Genomic DNA, 9,064 nt, shown 5'->3' on the forward strand with positions numbered 1-9,064 from the left:
AAAGACGCACCTGAGCATGATATAAAATACATATACACAGATATATAAATATATATAGGAGGTGAAAGAAGAGGAGAGGGTAGATAAAAATTGCCCTTTAAATAGCTGGGGGATCGATTACAAACGCAACGGTGTTTACAATCGGTCACCTATCTCACTCTGGCTTCTTCTTCCTCCCGTCTGTCTGGCTCAGATCCAAATCTGAATGGCTAAGGGGGTTTTCCATGCCCTCCAGATCTCAAACGCGGAGATCAGGAAGAAATGAAAAGTCTTATGGGAGCCGCAACATTAATGGACAGAAAGGAACCGTTCGTCGAGCCATCCGCGTGCAGCCCCTTTCTTAACGCGCTCTCACGGCGGCTGCAGCACGCCGAAAAGTGCGTCCCAAAAACACAGCGGCTCCACATAACCAGCAGCCAGAGGAGCGCTCGCTACGATTGCAGCCGCCGTATTGCCTCAGCACACACGGGGCTAGAATCACCAGGCACAGATGAAGACACCTCTTCCCTCGAGAAGATTGCCGAACGAGAACGGAGCGTCCCAATAGGGAGACGCTCACAGTAAACAACAGACAAACACACCGACAGTGCCCTCAAGCACCGTCTATGCGCGCTCCTCTCCAGACAGAAAATACGCCAGAAACGTGTAAATCAAGTGTCAAAAACCTGGGACACGGATGAACACATTCTCCTGAACGTTTGTAAGGCATATATAGAGTAATTCTTTACCGGTGTTGAAAACAATGGCATAAACAGAACAGTCCCAAAAGACGAGAAGATGTCGACTGATTCCTCAGGCGCTCCCTTTATACTCCGGGTTCGCGCTATGATGACGTCATAGGCTGTCGCCAGCCAATAGGATTGGAGTGGTGTGATTCTTTGGCATTCGGACACCTGTCACGAGTGACGGTTCCCCATAGTGGTAAACGCAGAGTTGAAGTTCCCTTTCGAAAGGGAACAATACTTTTTGTCCACAAAAGCATTAAATCCATGAAATATTGATTATCCATTGTTTGCATCACATTTCTTCTGAATGATCTGCTCTCCATCATCGTTCTTAGAAATGATCATCGATGCAACCTGTCCTGAGCAGCGTTTATGTTGTAAAACTGTATATGATCGTATATATCTCACAAACAAATCAGCCCGCGTCCAAAGTATTTTTTCAAAATGCAGCAGTTTTAGTTATAATATCCAAGCAGTGCTGTCGGAGTTTGTGGTGTCTTGAGAGGCATATTCTCCAGCCATATAGTAAATCTCACGAACAAAACTTTTAGCCAATGCCACGATCCAGCAACGTGTGTTATGTTAATCTTAAAAGATTAAGGAAATTAGTCCAACGTCCTGGTACAACGAGCACACTTAAGAGAGCAGCCAGAAAAATGGAGCGCAGCTGGAATAAAACAAAACTAGAGGTTTTTCGCATTTCGTGAAGAGAGAGAATGATTGAGTACAGAAAGGCCTTAAAAACTGCTAGATCTGCTTATTTTTCAAATCTTTTAAAAGAAAATAAACACAACCCTAGGTATTTTTTTGATACAGTGGCTAAATTAACAAGAAATAAAGCTTCAACTTCTGATGTTTCCAAACAGCACAGCAGTAATGACTTTATGAACTTCTTTACTTTCAAGATTGACAATATCGCATCAGACAGTGCATTGTAGTATCCCTGAGGAAAAATTCAATTCATTCGCTGCCTTAGGAGAGGAAGAACTGTCTAAACTTGTTAAATCATCAAAATCAACTACATGTATGTTAGACCCTATACCGACTAAGCTATTGAAAGAGATGCTTCCAGAGGTCATAGATCCTCTTCTTAATATCGTTAATTCATCTTTATCTTTAGGATACGTACTAAAAACTTTTAAGCTGGCTATTATTAAACCTCTTGTTAAAAAAAAAATCACAACTTGACCCTAGTAGGAATTAGTCAATTACAGGCCGATCTCAAATCTTCCTTTTCTGTCAAAAATACTAGAAAAGGCAGTATCATCACAACTATGTTCCTTTTTAGAAAGAAATGGTATCTGTGAGGATTTCCAGTCAGGATTTAGACCGTACCATAGTACTAAGACTGCTCTCATTAGAGTTACAAATGATCTGCTCTTATCATCGGATCGTGGTTGTATCTCTCTATTAGTGTTACTGGATCTTAGTGCTGCATTCAACACTATTGATCACAACATTCTTTTAAATAGACTCGAAAATTATGTTGGCATTAGTGGAACTGCATTGTCATGGTTCAAAGCATACTTATCTGACCGTTTAGTTTGTAGTAGTAAACGAAGGGATGTCATATCGATCACAAGTTCAATATAAAGTACCACAAGGCTCAGTACTAGGACCGTTGCTTTTCACTCTGTACATGCTACCCTTGGGAGATATCATTAGGAAGCATGGTGTTAGTTTTCACTGTTACGCTGATGATACTCAGCTCTATATTTCTTTGTGCCCTGACGAAACTTACCAATTCACAAAATTAACGGAATGCATAGCTGATATAAAAAACTGGATGACCAGTAATTTCCTACTACTAAATTCAGAAAAAACAGAGATTCTAATTTTTGGACCAAAAACTTCTGCACGTAATAACCTAGAATACTGTCTAACACTTGATGGCTGCTCTGTTAAGTCTTCGTCATCAGTTAGGAACCTGGGTTTTTGCTCTTTGATACCAATCTTTCATTTGAAAGCCATGTTTCTAGCATCTGTAAAACCACATTCTTCCATCTTAAAAATATATTTAAACTACGACATGCTCTCAATGACAAATGCGGAACAGTTAGTTCATGCGTTCATGACCTCAAGGCTAGATTACTGTAACGCTCTACTGGGTGGTTGCCCTGCTCGCTTGATAAATAAACTACAGCTCGTAAAAAATGCAGCAGCTAGAGTTCTTACTAGAACTAGGAAGTATGACCATATTAGCCCAGTTCTGTCAACACTGCATTGGCTTCCTGTTAAACATCATATAGATTTTAAAATCTTGCTAATTACTTACAAAACACTAAATGGTTTAGCTCCCCAGTACCTGAGCGAGCTCTTAAAGCATCATAGTCCTTCACGTCTATTGCGATCTCAGAATTCAGGCCAGTTGAATAATACCTAGAATATCAAAATCAACCGCAGGCGGTAGATCCTTTTCCTGTTTGGCACCTAAACTATGGAACAATCTTCCTAGCATTGTTCAGGAAGCAGACACACTCTGTAATTTTAAATCTAGACTAAAAATGCATCTCTTTAACCTGGCATACACATAACACATTATCAATTTATGTTTTCAAATCCATTAAAGGATTGTTAGGCTGCATAAATGAGGTCAGCCGGAACTGGGAACACTTCCTATAACACCAGATGTACTCGTTACATCAGAAGAAGAATGGCATCTACGCTAATATTAGTCTCTCTGTTTATCCTGAGATTTACCGTAGTCAGCCAGATCCGGGCCATATCCAGGTGAGATCGAGGACCTTGACACGACCACAACGCAGCCCTGAAGTGTCAGCAGAGATTGAGTCAACTAGATCATCCATTGTGAAGGCCTCATCGACACGACAGCCAGTTCCTCAACAAACCATCCATACCGACGTGATGAATACGATCCTCAACTGGATGGAACTGAAATAAATACTTTGACTGTTGCGATCCCAAATCAGACTTACGATAGCTGCCTGAATCATAATAAAGCACTGTTCGCTGTTGGCCAGAGGAGAACTGATCCGACTGAGCCTGGTTTCTCCCAAGGTTTTTTTCTCCATTTTAACACCTGTTTGCCACCTGATGTCACCTGTTGGAGTTTGGGTTCCTTGCCACTGTCGCCTTTGGCTTGCTTAGTTGGGGACACTTGACATTTGATATTCAACAGTGTTTTGATCTGCCTGCATTGACACCATTGTATGTGAACTGAACTGAGCTGGATGATGCCATCACTGTTTTCTCCAGTGCAGATAAAGATAAATTAACTAAATTAATAACTACTGATTCTTACAACCGAATGAATCAATACTGAATTTACTTAAGATGGACATTGACACTATTTTCTTTAAGAGCTGCTGTGCAGCCAAAATTATATACCAGTTATCACTGCAAAGCTGCTTTGACACAATCTGCATTGTAAAAAGCGCTATATAAATAAAGGTGACTTGACTTGACTAGGCGGTTTCGGACGCAGTGTCTGTCTTTGTGTTTTCCATGTGCCCCGCTTGTCCTGCCTCCTTGTTTCCTGTCCTAGTCCTCATCTAGTCCTCATTTCACTAATCGTGCTCACCTGATCCTCGTGTGCTCTGGTCCCTTTATATTGTGCCTTTTTCACTCTTGTCTTTTCTGGTTCGTTGTGTGCTTTGGTGTGTAAGACAAATCAGCTCAAATTTCAGGCATTTTCGTTGAATTTTCGCTGAGATATTAGCCAAAAACCACCGGGCGCCATTTTGGCGGCCACCAATGACGTCACAATCCCTGTACATTTTTGCTTCTAACTCAGGAACCGAAAGTCCCCGCGAGCTCAAACTCGGATGACAAGGTCCCCATCAGGGCCCTTGAGTGGCCACATCCGTCGCGGGCCTCGGGGACGCCCCCCGCGGATCGCTAGTTCGCGGGACCCCCGAATTTAAGCGGCCGTAACTCCCTACCTCCGAGGAAATGGTGTTAGAAAGATGAGACTTGCACTAAGCATTTTCTTACCTATCATGTATTTTAAATATCTACAACAAAATGTGTGTGTGTGTGTGTGTGTGTAAGCATGTTTAACATGGAAAATGTACTTTAAACTAAACTTTTTTAAAAGGAAAGTGAGATAATGACTGGTCCTTTGCTGCCACCTGCTGGTTAAAGTAGTCATTTTGTCATACTAATGTAACCCAGTAGAATAAAATTCTACAGGTAATGGGTTTATTTCAATCGAATTGATTTTGTTTTGTTTGGTTCTAGCTCAGAGCTAAAATATGAATGAGTAAATCGCTATATGTGTTGTATAAAATGTGTGTAGGTATGCCTTTAAGAACGCGATCATATATCAAGTTTGATTGTTAAACACATGTCGAAAACGTGGTTTTGACCTACAAGTTAGGTCTTTCTTTATTTTATTGGTTTATGAAAGTGAAGTCCCGCCCTCACTTACATGTTGTGGAATATGAGTGGTTGTTTTCGAGAGAGACGAGGGGGAGATTGACAAGTGCGTCCGAGCAACGTTACCCCATTCATCAGCTTGAGTTCTTGGCGCTCAAATGGGCGGTGGTGGACAAGTTCCACGACTATCTCTATGGTGCCCAGTTTGTGGTGAAAACAGACAACAATCCACTTACCTATGTGTTGTCAAGTGCTAAGCTGAGTGCGACAGGTCATCGTTGGTTAGCTGCATTAGCTACCTATAACTTCAGCTTGCAATACAAGCCAGGAAGTCATAACATCGACGCGGATGTGTTGTCTCGCTACCCCTGTGAATCCACCGCTTGCTCTGAGTGGAAGGAAATACCCAAGTCAGGAGTAAGATCCATCTGTCAATTAGCTGTGACTAATGAAAGTGAAGAGTCATCATCCAGACTGGTGGATCACTTAGGTGTTTTACCTCAGAGTATACCCGAGGCATTCTCTTGTCCCACAGCATTGGGTCTGGTTCAACTGGAACAGCTGACTAATGCAGAGTTGAGAAAAGCGCAATAGGAGGACCCTGTAGTTGGTGCAGTGAAGCGAGAAGTGGAGTCGGGGAAAACACTTACCGTTGCTAAGAGTTCCAATGCAACCATTGCTCTGTTACAGCGGCAGGGACCCAAGTTAAAGATCATAAGTCAACTTCTGTACAGAGTCACCAAAAGTTCCTGTGGTAGAGAGAAAACACAACTTGTCTTACCAGAGAGGTACTGGTCCGAAGTACTGCGCTCCCTGCATGATGACTCAGGTCATTTGGGAGTAGAGAAAACTACTGAACTCCTGAAAGATCGCTTCTATTGGCCAAGAATGTCTGCATACATAGAGCAGTATGTTAATAACTGTGGCCGCTGTGTAACGAGAAAGACACTGCAAAAAAAAGTTGCACCACTGAATCACATGACCAGCAGTGGGCCGCTCGACTTAGTGTGCATCGACTTCCTGTCAATCGAGCCTGATTCAAAAGGTATTGGCAATGTTCTCATCGTAACCGACCATTTCACACGTTACGCCCAAGCGTTCACCACTAAGGACCAGAAAGCTCTGACTGTGGCCAAGATACTGTGTGACAAATTCTTTGTTCACTATGGCTTACCTTCCCGTATCCACTCCGATCAGGGGCGAGATTTTGAGAGTGGGCTCATAAAAGAGCTCCTGAGTATGCTGGGAATCAGAAAATCAAGAACGTCTCCCTACCATCCACAAGGAGACCCCCAGCCTGAAAGGTTTAACCAAACACTGCTTTCCATGCTCGGCACTCTGAATCCTGCGGAGAAAATAGATGGAGTCAACACATTAACAGATTAGTACACGCTTATAACTGTACTAAGAACGAGGCGACTGGGTACTCACCATATTACCTTATGTTCGGAAGAGAGGCTCGTCTGCCAGTGGATGTGTGTTTCGGGACGTCACCTGATGGAAAGGGAGTTGGTAGCCATCGACAGTATGTGGAGAGAATGAAGTCAGATTTACAGAGAGCTTACCAGTTAGCCACTGAAACTGCCCAGAAAAGTCAGCAGAGAAACAAACAGTTGTACGACAAACGAGTGAAACATCAGACCTTGGCAGTAGGAGATCGTGTGCTGATAAGAAATCTGGCATTGACTGGAAAGAACAAACTCGGCGACAAGTGGAATTCTGTTCCTTACCTGGTGGTGGAACAACTAAAGAATTTACCTGTGTATCGCCTGAAACCTGAATCCGGTATGGGAAGTGTAAGAACTCTACACCGGGACCATCTCTTACCTGTTGGGGACGATGTAAGGTTGTCTGATCCTGGAGAACCAAAGAAAGTTTCTGCACCACCGGAGACCAGGACAAGACCTGCGGAAAGAAAGCAGAGAAGAGAATTAAGAGAAAGACATGCAGCTGTGGCAGGAAGTGAATGGAGGAATGACTCTGAAAGTGAAGAGGATGACCTGTGGTATTACTGCCCGGACAGGGTTGAGACACCACGTGTTGCACTGGGAGAAAATACAGTGGAGGAAGAAATTGTTTACCATGGAGGTGAACTGGATAGACCCCTTGCAGAAATGGCAGAGCCAATGTTCACTGAAGAAAGCCATGGAGAACTCTCAGATCAGATTCCAGAGGAAACGGGAGATCCTAGTTTAGAAGGGGGAGAGCCTGGCGTAGCTAATGCTACTAAAGAAGCAGTAGAGACTGTTCATTCCCGCCCCAAAAGAAACATAAGACCGGTAGTCAAACTGAGCTATGATAGCCTAGGCCGGCCCACTAACCGACCTTTAACTCTGGTTCATAGAGGGATGGTCATAAATGTAGAGGGTGGGGAAGAGTCAGAAAAGAAACCCTGTAACACCATGTGGTGTCACCCGATGGCACAGTGTAATTATTGTGCTCAAGTAAATGCTTATACTGAGCCTAAAGTCACCTTTAAAGCGTAGAGAAGTAATCTCATGGGGTCATGAGATGTTTTAGAAGGGGGAGCATGTAACCCAGTAGAATAAAATTCTACAGGTAATGGGTTTATTTCAATCAAATTGATTTTGTTTTGTTTGGTTCTAGCTCAGAGCTAAAATATGAATGAGTATATCGCTATATGTGTTGTATAAAATGTGTGTAGGTATGCCTTTAAGAACGCGATCATATATCAAGTTTGATTGTTAAACGAAAACGTGGTTTTGACCTACAAGTTAGGTCTTTCTTTATTTTATTGGTTTATGAAAGTGAAGTCCCGCCCTCACTTACATGTTGTGGAATATGAGTGGTTGTTTTCGAGAGAGACGAGGGGGAGATTGACAAGTGCAGCCGATCGAAAAGATAAGCGAAAAGATTGCAGTAAAGATAAGGAGTTGTTTAATAGGTTACTCATCGTATTAATACCTTGATTTGTGTATATTAATTTGATTAAGACCCACGAGTTTGGAGTTTGTGTTATTTGTTGGTAACTGGGTTCTCCGTGTATGTTCACTCAACATTGCGGACTTTCGCCATTCGTTAGCTGGACCCATCGTTAATACAGGCAGTGTTTCAAGTTATTCTACAGACACAAAGACTATATTCACGCACTTTATTGGCGGTTTGTCGATCTGTGCAAGGACAACATAGTTCAAAGTTAACGTGAGAGTTCGCTGGCTGCAAGTGAGGAGTCTGTGGTTCGTCTTCAGACAGCGTGCAGCTACGCACAGGAAGATTTCCCGGAGGCCTACTACTGTGCAGAGGAGTCAGTGGTCCGTCTTCGGAGAGCGCGCAGCCGTGCACCGTAGGAAGATTTCCCGGAAATTTCCACAGTGCAGCAGAGTCACTGGTTATTCCACAACGGAATTCAGGTACCTTTGTGTGAGTTTTGTTTTTCCCGCTCAGGAGAGTGAAGAGGCCAGTTTGCAGTTTCTAAGGTCACCACGTACTCCAGCAACGTCTCAGGCCTGCAACGGGGTGTGTAGTGTGTGACTGGTGTATGTGTGTGGGCCCACAGTATTTCCTATCGATTTATATGGTTATTCAGTGCACTTACAAACTGTGATGTTTTTTTTTTTGAGTGACTTTTTGATACTCCTAGTGAGTTATTTTGTCCAGTCATCTCAAGTGAGTGTGACAGATACAAATTAATTAATTTTATCACCTGAAGTATTGCATTATTGGTGTGATATTAAATGGTGATTTAATAGAGATGTGATTGTGTGAATTACTCACATCCTGAACCATTTGTCTATTTGAGGTCATTTTCATCCCTTTTTTTATTGTTTAATTAAATTCTTTACATTTTGTTTCTTTCACAAGAGTTCATTCATAGACAAGTTATTCATAAGTGAATATAGATTTTATTATATATAACTTTCTAAAGGAGAAGTAATTCATTGTGACCAGAGGGGCCTAACTTCAACATTGGTAGGCACATAGTAATTGAATCCGGTGCACTGCTCTACTTAATTAACATAAAGACAGGTAGGGGGCGCTAC

Source organism: Ctenopharyngodon idella, chromosome 3 (assembly GCF_019924925.1).
Source record: "Ctenopharyngodon idella isolate HZGC_01 chromosome 3, HZGC01, whole genome shotgun sequence".
Classification (NCBI taxonomy): domain Eukaryota; kingdom Metazoa; phylum Chordata; class Actinopteri; order Cypriniformes; family Xenocyprididae; genus Ctenopharyngodon; species Ctenopharyngodon idella.